A 20,685-nucleotide genomic window follows, 5' to 3' on the forward strand; every position below is an offset into this window, starting at 1 on the left:
GTTAGTGTCAATTTCATTGGATTTGCATTGTACATGCCTTGTTTCCCATGCATAAAAGTATGTTAATGCATCTCATATAAGTATATTTCATCAATCATATGCATGCCTCCCATTACTCATTTAGTATGTCATTGTATTTCATACATACAGATTCATGAATGATATGATTCTATAAAATGTGCATTGTACAAATAGCATTTCATACAAGCACACCATCTCTCATAAAATAGGACATTGCATTCCAAGCATATACATTCACATGGTTTCTATTATGTATTCAATGCATTTCATATAAATGTGTCTCATCATTCATATACCAAGTCATTATGTACATTTAAAAACTAATATGATTCTTATTATACTCGGATTGTAGATGCATTTCATTTCATGTAAATATGTCCTGTTACTTGGTGAACATATGTGAAAAAAATATGATTGTTATCAAACTTTAATGATGCATGCATTGTATTTTAGTGAGGTATGCCTCATACATTCACAAGTTCATCATGGAAACATTATGCCATTCATGTATTCTCATAACATCCCATCATCAATGAATAAAATGCATTCCCTATAGGTGAAAGAAAAAAAAAATGTGTCTAAAGTTCTTGTAAGGAAAAATCATGATGAAGGAAAGTTTGATAGAGCCTTATTTCTTCAAATTACTTTTCTTTTCATCTAAGTTTGGCAAAAGCATCAAAAGGTTGAATATAGGAGAAGATTGAGCATTTTGAAGTGAATAAGCCCAAAATGAATGATAACATTGTGGACATGAAAAACATGGTTGATGATCACAAACAATATTTGACCTTTCTAGCATTGTACCAATTCTTAAAAGTAGATTATTGTTTCTAAAAAAATAGAGGCTTTTACTTTTCAGATTTTTGTAGATAATAACATATTGATTGATTAGATTTGATTTGTAAATATTATTTTTATATTTTTTTACTTTTTTGTGATGTAAATTCTCAAAAATTAATTCTCAATTGTTTCTGAATAAAGTCAATATAAGCGATTTTCGAGATCCTCAAATATTTTTTTTTTGAAAAAAAATAAGCATTTTCAAAGGAAAAAATACGTGTTTGTAAATGGTGAGAATCTCGAAGTAATTGGTGATTACTATTAAAAAATAAACTCATCTAATACCTTCACATCTTTTCTTGACTGCTCCTATGTTTTAATCATTTTGAATAATTTCACTCACTAGTCATAATCCTTTAAAGGGCATAAACTATAACTTACAAACCTTGTCATCATTTGATATATTGAGATAATAATATTTTCTTGGGCAATGAACAAAAGAGGAAAAATTCATTTTGAATTCCGAAAACCAAGCAAGATACTCTTTCAAATTTTTAATTGGTAATTCAATATGTGTCAAAATTTTGCTAATATAATTAAACCATCCAAATTTTTTTGATTACCGTAAACACAAAAAGAATGCTTGAATTTTTTTTTTCAATTAGTCCTTGTTTTATGTTTTAAGGCACATTGACTAAAAGAAGCAAAACTCCTTCTCACCTAAGACAATTTGTTTCATGCCTTAATACATTTTCTCTCATTTTACCAAAATGCTAGACAATTTAGAACAAAATGAGCCTTTTTAAATTGTATGATCAAATTTGAAACATCCCATACAACTTAATTTTTACCGTTATAGGAACCTTGAGTGAAAAATAAGATGGGGCATCAGTCACATAAAAATAATTGATGGTTATAACATAAAAATAAAGAAAAAATAAAAACAAAAATAAGCTTTTTATCTCTTTCTTTAAATAATTTACTTTTTTAACTAAGTGATCGTGTTTGAAATGATGAATGACTTTCTTTCTCTATCTTTTGCATATAGAAAAATTATCCATTTACTACCCATTTGAGTCTATTAAATTTCTCATTCCAAAATGAGCTGCCACCGAAGATCATCTTTTATACTGGAGAGTAAAATAAGGATATCTTTAAGAGCCTAACTTCAAAGAAAGTGTTTGATATTAAGAGCATCTAACATACACCTTAAAGATAATGATGCAGGCTAAAAAATGAATGAAGCTTCAGTTAGAATCCTAATAATTTAATAAAGCAGATTGTTAAAGATGAAATCAAATGTTTCAAAAAAAAAGAAAAAAAAGCAAAGAAAAAAATATATGCACCTCGAATATGAAAGTTCGAGGTAAAATGTGAATGAGGCTTCAGTTAGAATCCCAAGAACTAAAGAAAGTAGATTATTAAAGATTAAGTCATGTGTTTCCAAAAAAAAAAAAAAGAAAAAGTAAAGAAAGAAAGACATACACCTCGGATATGAGAGTTCGGGATAAAAAGTGAACAAAGCTTTTATTAGAATTCTAAGTAAAAAAAAAAGATAGAATTTAAGAAAATGAAATGCTAAAGTTGAGGTTAAATGTTTTCAAAAAAAAGAAAGAGCAAAGAAAGAAAGACATGCACTTCTAAATTGAGAATTCGGGGCAAAAAATGAATAAAGCTTTAGTTAGAATTCCCAGTAAAAAAAAAAAGATAGAATTCAAGAAAGTACAATGCTAAGTTAAGGTTAGATGTTTCAAAAAAAGAAAGAGCAAAGAAAATAAGACATACACCTCGGAGATGAGAATTCAAGGCAAAAGTGAATAACGCTTCAATTAGAATTCCAAGTAAAAAAGATAGAATTAATAAAGTAGAATGCAAAAATTGCAGTCAAATGTTTCCAAAAAAAAAAAAAAAAACAAAGAAAGAAAAACACATGGCTTTTTGTTCCATAGAATGAACCAAAAGATCATTGGACTAATTATTTTAAATAATATATTTTGAGCTTATTTATCTATTTTTTAAGAACCCCAAACCTTGGCTTACATTACATACCTTGAAAAGTCTATTTTGATCAAATATGAACACTTGAATTGAAAAGCCATGTCCTTAAAAATTTATATATACCTGTTATTTGGTAAGATTTTACAAAGTTTTTCATTGTTAAAAAATATAGCTTTAAAGTAAAAACTAAAAAAAAGAGTAGTTTAGAGCTAGAGCTACTCTTGAAACCCTAAACAAACTTTAAAGTTTCAAGGTTTTATCCAAAATAGAAAGTCACGATGCAGAACTTTTTGAAGACTTTGCATTTCACCAAAAAGTGAAAATAAAAAACTAACATTTTTTTCTTCCTAATCTTTTTCAAAAAATAGTGATTAATTTTGACGCGCATTGACGTATCATGTTTTCAATAAAAGAAAAGTGTTTTAAAAAAATTATCTCTTTTGTAAGCCCAAGATAAATCTTTACAACTTTAGTCAAGCCTTTCTTGAAATATGCCCACCAGTGAAAAAATTGAATTGTCAATCACCCCATCCACAAGCATTCTAAATAATAATCATCAATTTGCAAGAGATTCAAAAGTTATATGTTTTTTTATTTTTTTTATTGATTACGAATACAAAAACACTTTCTGTGCGATAATTTTTGATTACTTTGGAAAAGTTTGAAGATTAGTTGAACATTTTATATAGAATACTGAGATAATTTTTTATGAAAAATAAACGTTGAAAATTTGAATAGAGAGTTTTAAAAAAATGCATTTGCATCACTTGCGTGTGCATCATGAAAAAGACATTTGATCTAAAAAAATATTTGCATCACTCGCATGTACATTATGAGAAAGACATTCGCATTCGTATCTATATCATGAAAAAGATATTCGCATTTGTATCACTTACATATGCATTATAACCAAGGCATTCACATTTGCATCATAAGCAAAGACATTTGTATTTGTATCATTGCATCTATATCATAGAAAAAGTATTTGTAAGGGCATATACATGAAAGGAACATTAGCATTTATATTATAAAAAAAGTCACATATATTTGCATAAGCATTCGCATTATTGCATTTGCATAGACATTTGCATTCGCATCATTTGATGGAAATAGACGTTGTTTAGGCAACAAGCAAAATGATGCCATTTTAACCCAAATGATCCACGCGTCGACCCGTAACCAGAATCGGGATCCGTGCACCCGACCCGACGATCAACTTCTCCCTCAGACTTTGATCGGTCTAACTGAATCGATCCAGATTGAACTGAACTATCCCCGAACCGTTAAACCCAAACCAGATCTGATCGAACTGTTGAACTCAGACCAGACCGGACTGAACCATCGAACCGGCCTAGACCCACATTGACCAAACTGTTGACTAGTCCAGTTCAGGTAAAAAAAAAATTTTTTGAATTTTTTTATTTTTGTTATTTTAAATTTTATTATTAATATTCATGCATATTAAAATGTTTATATTTGTTAGAATAAATTTTTGTTGAAATAAAAAAAATAAATGGTAATATATAATAAAAGTCTTTTGATAATTTTATTAATCTTAGAATAAACCTTATAAATTAATAAAATAAGCAATAAAAATGAGAAAAAAAAGAAATTTTATCTGACGACGAGATTCTAAAAGTATTTCGAGTAGAGATGCTTTAAGAAATCTCTAGGTGAGAGGATTATTTTTAAATATTATCAGTGTATTGAAATATTTATAAAAAAAATCTTCAACATAATAAAAATTCATCTTTTCTTCAATAAAACATTAATAATGATAAAAACAATAATTCTATTAATAAAAATCAATAAAATTTATAAAAGAACTAATAAAATGTGTGCACTAACGTATTATCATTTGCATTGCATGCATGGCATAGTTTTTTTTTAGAAAAATAAATTCAAGCCTTCGAGAATGAGATTTTATGGTATTTTGAGAAGTGATGCTTAAGAAATCTTTAGGTGATAAGGAGTCTTCTAATGTTACCAATGTACTGGGACATTTTAAGAATTATTTTAATAAAAAGGTTCTGATTTATTTTTCTTGAATAAAAAATAAAACAATAAATAATAATTAAAAAAAATTTCCAATAAACAAAAGAAATCAAAGAAATTATTTTTCAAACACAAAAAATGAGACTTTTTTTTTTCAAAATCAATGGATAACACAAAATTAATTAGTATCGTTTTAAATGGACGCTGTGGGGGTGCTAATATTTCCCTACGTGTAATTGACTCCTGAACCCAGATTATTTCGCAGACTATAAAATTACCCTTTTAATAAATTTTAATTAATTTTAAAATCTTATTAGAAGGATAAATTTTAATAGGTGACCAATCGCACCTAGCCAAAAAAGATTGGTGGTGACTCCATTTCTCGTTCTTTTATTTTCGTTTTTAAATTTGTCAGGCAGACACAAATTGTTACGACAGCTTGGTGACTCCGTTGGGGATACCATTTGTTTTCGAGAATCAAGCCAAAATTAACTACGTGTTATCTTTAAATTTTGATGTAAACAGTTCTAATCGATTTCTTAGATTTTTATTTTTTACTTTCAATAAAAAAATTAAAAACAAAAAAATTCACACAGTTTCTTTTACTATGCCTCTTATGCTTTATTTTTCTATATATATTACTTTCAATAAATTAGGGTATATTTGCACACACAATGACATGATGCATCTCATGCATGAGCTCTATCCCGAGCTCTGTCCTTTATAGGAGGAAGTAGAGTACATATGCCCTCGTGAGGTGATAACTTCCGTAATGACAAGTAAAATACTTTCACTCGAATTGAATCATTTCATTCGTAACCTGTAATGGATGAGGATCGGGGTGCCTCACTAGTCCAATGTGGATGACAGTGAGAAATAATTTGAGAATCTTTAGACACGTGTCAATCTAAACCAAGCATATAATAAGCCATAAGAAGCCAACCTTAAGTAGAGCTTCACCCACCATTTTTTAAAAAAATACCTAAGTCCCAAACGTGTAAGAATACAAAACAAAACAAAACAAAAAATCTCAAAACAAAATAAAAAAGACTTTTTTTCTCAAACTACATCTTCGTACTAACTCAATTTTATTTTATTTTTTTCTTTTTATATTAATCATATCATACAATTCTGCATCAAGATATTTGCTCTATGACATCTTTCTCCCAAGAAGTTTTCATGGATCTCATACAACTACAAATTTGCTCATCTTTAGTCAGTGTCTCATGTGAGCCGTATAATGAAATACATGTTTCATAAAAAAAAGCTCAACAAAAGAGTGCAGATTGCCTGCTTACAGATTATGTGTTTGAGTTACCCAAAAAAGTGCATTTGGATCTCACGCAAAATTATTTAGAAGACTTAGCCACTATCTGGGGTCAGTTAAATGAAGAAAGAAAAGAAAGTTTTTGTAAGAAATACGGGCATATTGCATCTTTTATTTTAGTAATGATTGATGAACAATTGATCAGGGTAGTTATACAGTTTTAAGATCTATCCTATAGATGTTTCACTTTTAATCAGGAATATTTGATGTCAACTATTAAAGAATATTCAATTTTACTCATGATAGAACTATAGTGTCCAGATAAAGTATTTACTCGAAAGCCAAAATCAGGTTATTGTAAAAAGTTAGCCAAGTTTATGAGGGTTAAAGTGAAAACCATTGATTCTTTCGCGAAGCCTAAAGGTGAACATCTCGGCATTCATTGGGACTTTCTCTAAAACTTCATTCAGGAGCATTTAAATGATGACCAAGGCATGGCTATGTTTGCTCTAGCATTGTATGATATGGTAATCTTCTGAAGACTTTAGGTTACATCGAGATAACTGTGGTAGATTTTTTGAGCAAATTAAAACCCAAGCAATTAATCTCGCACTAGCAGTCCTAGTTGAAATCATCATGTCATTGAATTTCTGTTGACATAATAAAAAAGAACGATTTGTAGGGTGTGCACGTTATTATATGTGTGGGTTAGAAGCCACTTCAAGTGCGAGAAGAGTGTATTCTCAAAATCGTATCTACGAAACAAAGCACCAATTAAAAAGTTTTACAAAAGCCAATGGCTAACATTGAAGACTAAGGAAGAGTGTGTCCTTTTCTTGCGAATGCTTACCAGGGATGAAATTGAATGGATAGCAACTTGGATGCCTTGTGTGTCTTTTGTTGTATCGTGAAAGAAACGAGTCACGGATACTATTGTTAGGGTTTGGGATGTTGTGAGTTACTCCCTGTTGATTATGCTTAGGTAATTTGGTGCACAACAGTTTGTTCCTGCCACTTAGGACTTGGTTCAGGTAGAATTCATTTACGGGGAACCAAATCCATCAAGAACCTTAGAGTAATTAATCCAAGCATGGAAGAAAATACGAAGAATGAGATTAGGGCTTCTCATTGACAAAGTCACTTATGATTACTAGATTTGGAAAGCAAGGTGTCCTAGAGACATAGTACTCTCTTCTGATGATAGCTCATACCAATCGACTAATCTTTCGACAAAAGTACAATTATCAGAAGTTGAGCTTGTCAAGAAAGAATTAGAAGATGAAAAATAAAAAATAAGAAGAGAAAATTTGAGACTTCGCGAGAAGGTGAGACAATTAAAATATGAATAAAAAATACAAAGGAGCAGATTGGAAAAGATCATAAAAGAACGAGATGTGGCCAACAATGATTTGAAAGATTTGTACTAAGAAAATAAGAGATTACGAGTTCAATTCAAAATTGAAAAAGTCACCAAGTCTTACCTTAGTCGACAACGTGAAATGGATGAGCTCCGAGAGGAAATTAACCAATAAAAAAACAAAGCTCAAGAAAAGAAAAAAGAGGCCACCTGAATTTCTTAAGAATGCCAGAATTGAGAGGGGTTATACTCTACAGCTTCAGCAAGATTAGTGGAATGCCAAAAAGAAAAAGAAAGGTTGAAAGCTATGCTCGTAAAAGAGAGAAAAAAGCATCTTGAAGTACTAAACGAAAAAAAATTACTTCACCAGGTGATCCAAAGGTTGGAGCAGCAACTACAAGACCATAAGAACCATATTTCAGCAATAATAGATGAGTGGCAAAAAAGAGAAAAAGATTGGATCTTTGCATATGATTCAGAAAGAGATACTCGTATGAGGTGAAGAGCAAAAAGCTTAGGAAGGTAATAGTATATAAAACACATGGCCGATCAAGTTTGCAAGACAGTGAAGAAGGCATGAGAGATGGTAAAAAAAGTAAAAGCATTAAGAAGAGAAGTCAATCTCGTAAGAGAATATGGCAATGCTTGGTGAATTTTCTAGATGAGGTAAATGACCATTATGAACAAGTCAAACGTTTCTATAGATATAATTCTATAATGATAAATCTTATATAATAAAAGTTATCTGAAATCAATGAAAATTTTTAATATTAAAATTTATCCAAGAATAATTATTTTCCATTTGCATTCATGCATCATCTGCACCATTTTTTTGTTTTCTTTCAAAAAATAAAAAATTTTTAACACATGGCATTATGATTTTTTTAAAAAAATTTATGGTAATAAAGGTTCAAAAATAGCTCACCCACCATAAATTTCAACTTGACCTACTTGTCATTCATATAATACTAGGACCCAAACAAAAATCATGAAACAAGAATAGGCCAATCGATTTGAAAAAATTGAGAAAGCTTAATAAGAACTAAGAGGGGATCTCAATATAATAATAGATATGCTCAAGAAACTTGACAAAGGAAAAGCAGTGAAAGAAAATTTCAGCTTTCAAGAATAATCACTAGATATTGTAGATCTTGTTTACCCTCCAGGGTTTAAGCCACGACCAACCCAACCTTCTCAAGGAAATAGAGTATAAATTCCTACACCTGGTGGATATCCCAATCTTTATCCAAAAATGACATTTACACCTACTTTAAGATAATTCTAAAATTTTGTTAATCCCCGTTATGATGAAAAAATCACTTAAGCCAATTTTGATCATTAACTTGGATGATCCTAATGAGAGAGAAAACCTAGGGATGAAGACACTCGAGAAAGTAAAAGATACCAGTGACCAATAGAAGATGAAAATATTAAAAGAAAGGCTTAGAGCCATAGAGGGAATGAATATTTATGGCTCCACAGATGTAACCAAACTTTGCTTGGTCTCAGATGTGATCATTCCATCTAAATATAAGGTCTCTAAATTTAAAAAATATGATGGCACGAATGCCCAATGACCTATATCACTATGTATTATCATAAGATAATAGCACATACTCGTGATGAAAAATTGTTAATGCATATATTTCAAGATAACCTTACAAGATCTGTAGCCAGATGGTATGTTTAACTAGATAAAACTCGTATTCATTTTTGGTAAGAGCTTACAAGGGTATTTCTTACACAATATCAGCATATTAGAGATCTAGCTTCAAATCATCTATTTTTACAGAGTATAAAAAAGAAAGCAACTAAGAGCTTTAAAAAATATGCACAAAGATGGAGAGATATGGTCGTACAAGTACAACATCCTTTCATTAAGAAAAAAATAATTTTCTTGTTTGTGAACACTCTAAAAGCATCATACTATGAGAGATTGATAGGCAATGCAACCAAAAACTTTACAAATATGGTGATATCAAGTGAGATTATTAAAAATGTCATAAAGAATGACAAGCTTGATGCAGGAAAAAATAGCAAAGTAAAAAAAAGTGAAGTTCTCAAAAAAAAGAGAATGAAGGTCAAGCGATAAACTATATGGGACAACAGTTCAGAGGTTTCACGTCCTACCCTGTACCAATCTACTAAACATATTACCCTCTCATAAATAATATTACATCCACTCCACATCCATATCAGCCATACCAACTATTATCATAACCAGCTTATCCACTTAAGTTTCAGTCATCTTTTCGAACACCCACCTATTTTTACAACCATCCTACTATATATGTCAGACCAGAATGGAGGCTTAATGCAAATACTGATCCGAGAGCCCCAAGAAATATCCAAGAAAAACTCACTTTCAACCCCATTCCCATGACATATACAGATTTGTATCTTCAACTAATTGAGAAATATTTACTCGCTTCTATTATTGTTGAACTTTTAAAACCTCTATTTTTCAAATGTATGATCTCAATGCGTATTGTGATTATCATTATGGAAACTCAAGTCACTTTACTAAGAATTATACTGCTCTAAAATGTAAAATACAGGGATTAATCAATGAAGGGGCATTAAACTTTAAGACTAGCCAACAAGGGACTCCAAATGTTAACGAAAACCCTTTACTAAACCATGCCAGACCATCAATAAATGCCTTACTTGATGGGTAAACAAGCTATATGAAGAAAAAGATAGATAAAGTTAAGACTCCAATGGCTAAGGTGTTTGAAACCTTAGTTAAGGCTGATTTGTTGAAGCCAATAAAACCTCAGAATTACTCTAAAGCGATTAACTCAACCAAGAGCTATAATTATCACAAAGGTGCTTTGGGGCATTCTATCGAAAGTTGTCACCAATTTTATCAAGAGGTACAGAAATTGATGGATATAGGTCATATAAAGTTTTATGAAAAAAGAGAAAAGTTAATGAAAGCTGAAATGTCTACCATTGATTCAAAAAATAAGTTTTTACATAGACTAGTAATAATTTATTATGATAAGAAGTCAACACCGAGGCCACAAAAACCCATCTCCCAATCAGTAGTGACAATTAAAGTTTCTTGCCCTTTTTCATACCAAAATGACAAAGTAGTACCTAGAAGTATAATTATGATGTCGTAGTTAACTCAGATACTGTGAACATAATAGGCATAAGAGGTATGACTCGAAGTAAAAGTTGTTATACTCTAGAAGCTTTAAAGAAAGCCAGGAAAGAGAAAGTAAAGATAAAAGAAAAAAAAGTCAAAATAATCCTATTACAGTCTCAGAAAAAGAATGTCAGAAGTCGATATCTAAAAGTAAAGCTTGTGAATTTTTAAAACTAATAAAATATAACGAGTATAGCATAGTAGAACAGCTTAACAAAATGCTAGCTAGAATTTAACTATTATCATTATTGCTAAGCTCAAAGTCACACTGTAATACTTTACTGAAAGTACTGAACAAACATATATGTCCCACAATGTTTTCGCTGAATATGTGAAACAACTTGTTGGCAGTTTGATAATTTCAAAGTATATCTCTTTTAGTGATGAAGAGATTCTTCCTAAAGATTGAAAAAGTACCAAGGCTTTCTACATTACTGTAAAATGTAAAAGTCATATAATGGCTAAGATTTTGATCAAAAATGGCTCATTCATCAATGTTATGCCCATGACTACTTTGGTAAAACTACTTATGGATGAATCTTACATGATATCTAGTCATATGATAGTTTGAGCCTTTGATGAGACCCGAAGATAGACTTAGGAGACATAAAAATGTCATTACAAATTGGCTCATGCACTTTTAACGTAAAATTTCAAGTTATAAATATCTCTCCCTCGTACAATTGCTTATTAGGTAGGCTGTGAATTTATATGACCGGTGTTATTCCATCCTCATTGCATCAAAAAGTTAAATTCATTATTGATAAAAAATTAACATGTGTGATAGGAGAAGAAGATTTACTGGTCATCCAACTGGTAAATACTCCTTATGTAGAAGCAGCAGATGAAGCTTTAGAATGCTCATATAGATCTTTTGAGATTGCTAACGTAATATATGTGGTTGAAGAATCTAAATTATATTCACCACACCTGTCTGTAACTACTAAAATGGTCGTTAAGTAGCTCACTGGAATGGGATGGCAACCTGAAACTGGACTAGAAAAGAACCTGCAAGGAATCATAGAGCCACCAATAATATATGACAAGAAAGATAGATTCAACTTAGGATATAAGCCAACAAGAGGAGACAGAATAAAAATAGTAACTGAAAAAAAAATAAGAGAATAGCTAATCTTGGGGGATATAAGCTGGAGTCAGAGCCTATGGTCATTTCATACCTCTATAATTTTTTTCGTTTGAAAGGATATATTTACTCAAATTTGTCTGGAGCCTTAAGTGCAAGATTCGTTGAAGAGTTTTCAGAGTTGGCCATTCAAATTGTGGATGATAAAAAAAAGAAAAGTCAAGATGAAGAGTTGTTTGTGCACCCTTATCTTTTATATTTTGAGCTAGATAATTGGAAAGTCATTGAGCTACCTGTTATCTTTAAAACATATGAAAGTAATGTATTATAGAACTTTAAATCCCTAATTACTTTTTATGAGCATTAGGCGATCTTTTATGTGTCTTTATGTTTATCATTTTAATAAAAAACTCAAAAAATGCATCAACATTTCTTTTATTCACTTTCACTTTCATTCATTTCATTTTTCATTCTACCTTAATCATTTTTTTTTTGCCATTTCATTTTTTAGTGCCAATATTATCTTCATTCTACCCTTTGTAGGGTATTAAATAATGAACATGAAGATAATCATAGCAATAATCTTGGATTTGATTTCAAAAACTTAATTCATGTTAACGCACTACCTCTTATTTGTTAAAATTAATAGAACATCAAGATAAGCCAATTGAACCCTACTAAAAAATTACCACACTAGTAAATTTAGGAAACAATGAAAATAGAAGAGAGGTCAAAGTTGGTTTTTTTTTTACCAGCTGAAAGGCAGAAACTATAAGAACTGCTTCGAGAATATGTGGATATGTTCGTATGGTCTTACCAGGATATGTCAAAACTCAGCACTGATATTGTAGAGCACAAGTTACCTTTGAAACCAGAATACAAGCCAGTACAGCAAAAGCTAAGGCACATGAAATCAGAAATATTACTGAAAATTAAAGAAAAAGTGAAGAAGTAATTTGATGCTAGATTTTTAGAAGTGGTAAAATATCCTGAATGGGTAGCCAACATAGTGCCAGTTCCCAATAAGAATGGAAAAGTGAGAATGTGTATGGATTATCGAGACCTAAATAGAGCAAGTCCCAAGGATAACTTTTTTTTGTCTCATATCGATACTCTAGTAAATAATACTGCTAGGTATTTACATTTTCCTTTATGGATGATTTTTTAGGTTACAATTAGATCAAGATGGTTTAAGATGATATGAAAAAAATCATATTTATGACCATGTGAGGGACATTCTATTACAAAATCATGTCTTTTGGGTTAAAAAATACTGGTGTCACTTATCAAAAAGTAATGTTGATTCTCTTTCATGATATGATACATAAAGAAATAGAAGTATATGTGGATGATATGATTACAAAATCTCATGAAGGAGAGGATCATATAGTCAATCTTAAAAAGCTATTTGATAGGTTGAAAAAATTTCAGCTGAAGTTGAATCCTGCTAAATGTACATTTGGTGCCAAATCAAAAAAATTATTGGGCTTTTTTGATTAGTGAAAGAGGAATCGAAGTGGATCTGAAAAAGATACAAGCCATCCAGAACTTATCTTTTTCTCATACCCTAAAGGAAATGCGAGGTTTCCTAAGAAGATTGAACTATATTGCTCGTTTCATCTCTCAACTCACCTACAAATATGATTTTATTTATAAGCTTCTTAGAAAACATGATCCAAAAAAATGGAATGACGAATGCCAAGAAGCTTTTGATAATATCAAAGAATACTTGTCAAATTCACCTATGTTGGTACCGCCAACCTCGAGAAAACCTTTGATTTTGTACTTAATAGTGCATGAAAATTCAATGGGATGTGTGTTGGGATAAATGATGAAACTAACAGGAAAGAAAGAGCAATTTACTACTTGAGCAAACAATTCATTGATTATGAGTCTAAGTATTCTCCATTAGAGAAGATGTGTTATGTATTGGCATGGATAGCTCAAAGGCTCCTATAATACATGCTTTATCATACCACTTGCCTCATAGCAAAGTTGGTCCTATTAAATATATCTTCGAAAAGCCTTCATTAACGGGAAGAATAGTGCTGTGACAAGTTATGCTTTTAAAATATGATATTGTTTATGTGATTCAAAAGGTAATTAAAAAAAATACAATAGTCAAGTTTCTTGTCGATCTTATAACCGAAGATTATGAGCCAATGAAATTGGATTTTTTTTATGAAGATATGATGGCCATTAAAGAAAATGAACATGTTGGGAAGTCTTTGAAGATGTATTTTGATGGACCTGCTAATACTTTGGGTCATGGTATTAGAGCAATTTTAATATCTTCTGGTGAACATTATTATCCCATCACAGCTAGGTTAAATTTCAATTGCACTAATAATGTGGTTGAATACGAGGCCTGTGTTATGAGTCTACAAGCAGCAATTGAAAATAAAATCAAAGTGTTAGATGTGTTTGGAGACTTAGCTCTAGTCATCGATCAGTTACAAGAAGAATGGGAAACGAAAGATTTCAAGTTGATACGATAGTATAAATACATCTCTGAATTGGTCAAGCAATTTAAAAAAGTTCAATTTGAGCATCTGCTAAGAGAAGAAAATCAAATTACTGATGCATTGACTACTTTAGCTGTAATGATTAAAATATATGCAAATACTAAAATCCAACCCATCAAGCTAGATGTGAAGAATGAACCAGCGTATTGTTCAGGTGTCGAAAAAAAAGTTAATGGGAAGCCATGGTATCATGACCTTATACAATACATCAAAAGTCAATAATATCCAAAACATGCAACAGAAAATGATAAAAAGACTATCAGAAGATTGGCTATGAGTTTCTTTCTTAATGGAGATGTCTTTTATAAAAGAGGTCGAGATCAAGTACTTTTAAGATGTGTAAATGTAACTGAAGCAAAAAAGATTATTAAAGAAGTGTATGATGAAGTTTGTGGGGCACATACAAATGATCATATAATGGCTAAGCAAATTATGAAGGTCGATTACTATTGGTTGATAATAAAGAGTGATTGTATTAATTATGCTAGAAAATATCATAAGTGTCAGATCTATGCTGATAAGATCCACGTTCATCTAATAGCATTACACGTTTTGGCTCCTCCATGGCCATTCTCTATATAGGGCATGGATGTCATCGATCTCATTACTCTAAAAGCTTCGAATAGGCATAGATTCATCTTTGTGATGATTGATTACTTTATAAAATGGGTAAAAGCTGTATCGTATGCTAGCATAACCTTATCTGTGGTATGCAAATTCATAAAAAAAAAGATAATATGCAGATATGGGCTTCCAAAAATGATTATTTCTAATATTGCCAAAAATTTAAATAGTAAAATGATGAATGAAGTGTGTACTCAATTCAAGATTCATCATCGTAATTCGACACCATATCGTCCAAAGATGAATGGAGAGTGGAGGCTGTAAATAAGAATATTAAAAGAATCTTAAAAAAAATGATTGATACTTACAAAGATTGGCATGAAAAGTTACCTTTTGCTTTGCATGCTTATAGAACATTGGTTCGAACATCTACTGGGGCCATCCCATTCTCTTTAGTATATGAAATAGAAGTTGTGCTACCAATCGAAGTGAAAATTCTCTCCTTGAGAGTCCTGATGAAGGTAGAGTTAGAAGAAGCAAAATGGGTTTGAAATAGCTATGAGCAATTGAACCTCATTGAAGAGAAAAGACTTATATCACTTTGTCATAGTCAATTATATCAAAAGAAGATTATTAGAGCATATGACAAAAGAATCCGTCCCCGTCACTTTAGGGAAGGAGACTTAATGCTAAAAAAAATCATTCCAAATTAACATGACAATCAAGAAAAATGGACACCAAATTGGAAGGGCCCGTACGTGATGAAAAAGGCATTTTTCTGGTAGGACATTGATTTTAACAGAGATAGATGAAGGTGATTTACCTACTCCAATAAATTCAGATGCTGTAAAAAAATATTTTACTTTAAAAAAAATAAAAAAAAAAAAAAAGCAAAAATAAAAAGTGAAAAAGAATGACGTATCTAAGCTGAAAACTTGAAAAAGATGGCTTGGATGTGAAGAAGAAGCATCATTAAGAGAAGATCCCACAACATAAGGGCAAGTGTAGTTTGACGAACTTTGAAGGATCAAGGAAGTCATTTGATTTAGTTTTAGAAAAAGAATCTAGGAATATTTTGTTCAAAATTATCTTATGATCATTATTTGGGGCACCTTTGTTTCGACTCAAACACTTTGCCATGCACTTATTATCAGTATAATAAAATATGCTATCTTTCTTTTGGAAATAATGCATATCCTTTCTTTTATTCTCATTTGGTATTTTTGTTTACAGTACAAATAGGAGAAATGTGTGATTACATTTTGTTTGTCTTGAACTTAAAATGATGAAAAGAAAAATAAACATGAAAGATCTCAGCATTACTTTTTAAAAATTGACAAAGGCAAATGAAAAAAATATGAGAAAAGCATGACAAGACATTAATGTTGCAGACTTTTGAAGAAAAAAAGTATTATTAATGAAGAATACAATGGTCAGATGTTAAGAACAGACTGGTCATATGGCAATTATTGAGAATTATGATAAAAAAAGTAAAAAAAATAAGAGATTTCGATAACCTTTTTACTACAATGAATAATTTTGATTGCATTACATGCATTACATTTGGAACACTCAGTATATACATCTATGAGCAGTTATAATAAGGATAGAGACTTTCCATTTTCTAATGAAAAAATAAGATTTTGGTATTCGAATAAAGATAATAATCAAACAAAAGATTTCAAGAGAAAAAAATTTACTTGTTCAAAGATGAGAACTCGGTTTCGAAAATAGATAATTTTTTAAAGTTGTTGAGCCTCTGCTTAAAGGAGCTTTTCTCGAAATGATATTTTTTAAGTTTTGAGCCTTTACTTAGAGGAACTTTTTTTAAGATGAATTTTTAGAGTTGTAAAGCCTCTACTTAGAGGAGCTTTTCTTTATATGATTTTTTTAAAGTTATTGAGCCTCTGCTTAAAGGAGCTTTTTTAAGATGAATTTTTAAAGTTGTGAAACCTCTGCTTAGAAGAGCATTTCCCAAGATGATTTTTTAAAGTTATTGAGCCTTTGCTTGGAGGAGATTTTGCCAAGATGATTTTTTAAAGTTGTTGAGCCTCTGCGTAAATGAGCCATTTTATATTTTTAAAAGTTGTTAAGCCTTTACTTAGAAAAGTTTTTTTCCAAGATGAATCTTTAGAATTGTTGAATCTCTACTTAGAGGAGCCCTTTTAAATTTTTAAAAGTCGTTGAGTCTCTATTAAAATGAGCCTTTTTAAATTTTTTTAAAAAAATCAAATAAAAATTGAGTCTCTAATCAGACTAATTTTTCCTTCTGTTTAGATAAAATGGTTGTCTGTTTGTCTTTACCTTATTTTTTATTCTAAAAAATAAGCAATGAGGGGCAGCTATAAACACCATTTTATTAATTAATTAATTTATTTCTTTTTTTTTTTTCTTCTTCTTCTTTTGGTAGCTTTTCTGTTGATCATCGGCAGTCGCATTGCCAGTGGCTTTGACAGTCGCCTACAGCTGCTAGTGGCTCTGACAGTCACTTGTAGCTGCTAGTAGCTCTTATAGCCACCGATAACCGTTTTGATAGCTAGTGGCCGTTCTAATCGTAGGCGATCAAAATTTTAAATTTTTTAAAATTTTGATATTCCTTTTTCTCCTATAAATAGAGCTGAAAAACATTTACAAAAAAAAAGCCCAGACCCTAAAAAAAAAAAAACAACAACAAAAAATATCATAAAGACACATTCACTACCAGATTAAAAAAAAACTTTCTGTGAAAAAAAAGAAAAATCAAGCACAAAAAAGCAGTCCCTAAAACAGGAACTATAGAATCAGTCTAAAAAAAATCACAAAAACAAGAAAAATCAGTTTGACCGAACCTTTCAGGCCAGACCCTACTATTTAGAGCTTTTTTTCACAAAACTAGGCTTGGATCTGGACCCAAGAGGTTGAGAACATTCATTTGGTGAATTTAGAAATTTTTTTATGATCGATGAATGATGACCAGTATGACGCAACAGTCATCAAATTCTGGGTTCTAGAGAGAGAATGTGTGTTTGAGAAAAGAGAGAGAAACAAAGAAGAAGAAAGCTACAAAAAATTGATTTGGCTTTTAAATATGCCTTCAAAATGACGTCGTTTAGGTAACAAGCAAAATGACACCATTTTAACCCAAAGGATCCTCACCCTGACCTGTAACTTGACCCGGGATTCATGCACCTGACTCGGTGACTCGTTTCTCCCTTAGACTCTGACTGGTTCAGCTGAACTGACCCAAACCGTCCTCGAATCGCTAAACTTGGACTAGATCTGACCGAACCGTTGAACTAGGATCAGACCAGACTGAACCATCGAACCGACCCAGGCTTGCGTTGATCGGACCGTTGATCAGTCCGGTTCAGGTAAAAAAAAAATTTTTTTAATTTTTTAATTTTTGTTATTTTAAATTTTATTATTAATATTCATACATATTAAAATATTTATATCTGTTAGAATAAATTTTTGTTGAAATAAATAAAAATAATTGGTAATATATAATAAAAATCTTTTGATAATTTTATTAATCTTAGAATAAACCTTATAAATTAATAACATAGCAATAAAAATAAGAAAAAAAAAATTTTATCCGACGATAGGATTTTAAAAGTAGTCCAAGTATAAATGCTTTAAAAAATCCCTAGGTGAGAGGATTTATTTTAAATATTACCAGTGTATTAAAATATTTATTAAAAAAATTCATCATAATAAAAATTCCTCTTTTCTTCAATAAAACATTAATAATGATAAAAACAATAATTCAATTAATAAAAATCAATAAAATTTCTAAAGAAACTAATAAAATGTATGCATTAATGTATTATCATTTGCATTGCATGCATGGCATAGTTTTTTTTTTAAAAAATAAATTCGAGCCTCCGAGAATGAGATTCTACGGTATTCCGAGAAGTGATGTCTAAGAAATCTCTAGGTGAGAAGGAGTTCTTCTAATGTTACCAATGTGCTATGACATTTTAAGAATAATTTCAATAAAAAGGTTCTGATTTATTTTTCTTGAATAAAAAATGAAACAATAAATAATAATTAAAAAAAAAACCAATTTCCAATAACCAAAAGAAATCAAAGAAATTATTTTTCAAACACTGAAAATGAGTCTTTTTTTGTCAAAATCAATGGATAACATGAAGTTAATTGGTATCGTTTTAAACGGACGTTGTGGGGATACTAATATTTTCCCACGTGTAACCGACTTCCGAACCCAGACTATTTCGCAGACTATAAAATTACCCTTTTAATAAATTTTAATTAATTTTAAAATCTTATTAAAAGGATAAATTTTAATAGGTGGCCAATCACACCTAACCAAAAAAGATTGGTGGCGACTCCACTTCTCATTCTTTTTATTTTCATTTCCAAATTCGTCAGGCAGGTACAAAATCGTTACAACCTGAAAATCTCATAGAATTTCAGTCATTTGTGAGTTTTCTTAAGATTTCATCTTCAAATAATTGTCAAAGATTTTTACAAAAAAATTTTTACAAAAAAATTTTTTGTTATGTTTTTAATTTTTATTTGGAAAAGAATACAATTACTTTTATTGAAGTTTGTCTAAATTATTTCATAATTTGAGTTAATTTTAGAAAAATTTCTCACCTAGAGATTTTTTCAAAAATTTAACTTTCGAAATTTCTAAAAATCTCATCCTTAAATAATTTTTAATTCATTCCCAAAATTTTATTAAACTTATTTATGTATTTTTATTATTTTTTATAATTATTTTCTAATTTTACTAGAAATTTAATCATGTAAGACAATTAAAAAATAAATAGATGATAAAAATAAGTGAATAAACAAATAAACTAAATTAAAATAAATAAATAAATAAAAATGAAAAGAAAATAACCAAAAAAGGTTGGCTTGGCTTGACTGGTACCACGACTCGACTGCAGACAAGAGAAATGGCTCAAGAGGTGCGGCCCCAAACTCAGCTTGATGGCTCAAGAAGCAGCTCGAGAGGACGGGTCATGGGTCAAGGTGTTACGGGTCTGGTTGGCGTATAGGTCTCCCTCGAGTCGACGCACGAATCTTGGAATTTTCTTAAAAGTCAAAACAATGTCGTTTTCCCAAGTATAAAAGCTTGATTTTTTCCTTTCTTCCTCAAATCTCCCCAACCTTCTTTCTCCTTATTTTTTCTCTGTTTTCTCTCTACAAACAAATGAGCGTCATTATGGGATTTTGGAATTCCACATCAAAATCTAAGAGCGGGAAGTTCTGTTGGAATCTGGGTTTGATTATCAAATTCTAGGATTTCTTGCCAAAAATTGGGATTTTTGTCAAAAACTCATCGAAAAATGCAAATTTCATCAGGAAACTTAACTGGAATATGGAAATTCTAGAAAAATTCTAGAAAATTCAAAAAAATTCACCTAAATCACCTTTTTGACCTTCTGAAATTTTCAAAAATACTAATTAACCCCTACTTTAAAACACTTAACAGAACCTTTATTTTTCCTTTATGTATTTTTTTTACTTTGATTGCCTACTTTCTCTAATTATTTCTGACTTTTCTATTGATTCTTCTTTGTTTTGCTACTGATTTGTGTATATTTTCCTTCTTGTTCTTGTGCTAATTTGTAGGTTTATTTATAAATGAAAGTTTGCTCAATCAGCATGACATTTAGATTTGGATTCTTCCAAAACTTTTATCTTATCATTGAATTAAACTTGAATCTTATCTCAAAAACCTTTTCATTCAATCAAGATAGGAATCAGATCACTTTATAAGTAAAACCTAATCTAATCTTTTCACGACCAACCATTATTTCTCTCTTTTTCCCTTTTTTTTTGTTTTTAATCGAATTTAATAAAGATAAATTTAAAGATAAATCGTAATAGAAATTAGATAAAAATAAAAAAAGAAAAATGAATAAAAAATAAAATAAAATTTTTAATAGTTAAGCTTGGTAATTTGGACCTTATCGAATTAGGCCTTAT

This window comes from Durio zibethinus, chromosome 3 (assembly GCF_047325235.1).
Source record: "Durio zibethinus cultivar Kanyao isolate XHJ-2024 chromosome 3, ASM4732523v1, whole genome shotgun sequence".
In the NCBI taxonomy this organism is placed as follows: domain Eukaryota; kingdom Viridiplantae; phylum Streptophyta; class Magnoliopsida; order Malvales; family Malvaceae; genus Durio; species Durio zibethinus.